At 42.3% G+C, this 1,044-nt stretch overlaps 1 pseudogene; it reads right to left on the bottom strand.

Annotated features, from left to right (window-relative positions):
• Positions 1-1,044, bottom strand: part of LOC112073019 (ras-related protein Rab-13-like) — a 4,505-nt pseudogene continuing 3,461 nt past the window's right edge.

Raw genomic sequence — 1,044 nt, forward strand, 5'->3', positions numbered from 1 at the left:
CTAGGACTCGTGGACACCGATAAAATGTCGTCGGGTCTGCACGGAGATGGCATTCACATCTGCCAGTTGGGAACACAGGGCTTAGATCATAGTATTGTGAGCGGAGCGGAAATCCTGAACATGGTAATAGGACATGCTCCAATATATTACTTATTAGTTGCTAATGGTATCCCGCATGCGCTAGATGGGGCCTTAAGCGGAGTCTAGAGTGAGGAAACTTATGTTGAGGGGCGTGGGAGAGAGGTAAGGGCACGAGGAAATCGAGGCTGTGCTCGTTGATAATTGTATATCTGGCGATCGATATCATTGGAGGCAGACACAATTTTGGGGAGGTGACGGAGATTCTGTCGAATGGATAGCGAGTACTATAGAGTCTTTTATCGTCTAAGTTTTTTTCGTTACTGGACAGATTGTTTTTTCGCCTCCTTCAACTATCGCGTGGTCTTTTCATTCGAAACTGTGGTCAATTGCACTCTAATATTGTGTCGAATTGCTTTAATGTCAGAGACTCGATCCTATAGAGGACGAGATGGTCATTATGGTTATATGTTCCATAGGCCTTTGATATTCAAGTTTCTATGGTTTTAACAGTCGTGTCTAACAAGCTATGAACGGGCGATGTTCAGTATTGCGTGGGCAAGTCCTTAGGCGGGCTACTTTCATATCAGGCTGATTTTTCAATGACTAACCAAGATATATAAAAGAAATGCTTAAAATAATACTAGTTTTAGCCCGAGATCTCGTAAGTGCGGATGTGTTCCCCTTTTTTTATTGTAGGTCGCTGGTGATAGCTTTTGGCATTAGACTGCCGTTAGCTCAACTACGACGAGCTGGAATTGGGAGAGTGCACATTTATATGTATAGAGGTGAATCCATGGTGTTAACGTTTAGAGATGAATTTTCTACTATATTGCTATTAGACATAATATCTGACCAAGTAGCTTATAAGTATAGCAAAAGCTATAAAAATGCCTGTTTGGACTGCAGACTTTAGATGCTTGTAATCAGTTATACATTCCAACCTACCAGTGGCGCTCGTCGAGG

The sequence above is a fragment of the Salvelinus sp. IW2-2015 genome, unplaced genomic scaffold, assembly GCF_002910315.2.
Source record: "Salvelinus sp. IW2-2015 unplaced genomic scaffold, ASM291031v2 Un_scaffold2124, whole genome shotgun sequence".
In the NCBI taxonomy this organism is placed as follows: Eukaryota; Metazoa; Chordata; class Actinopteri; order Salmoniformes; family Salmonidae; genus Salvelinus; species Salvelinus sp. IW2-2015.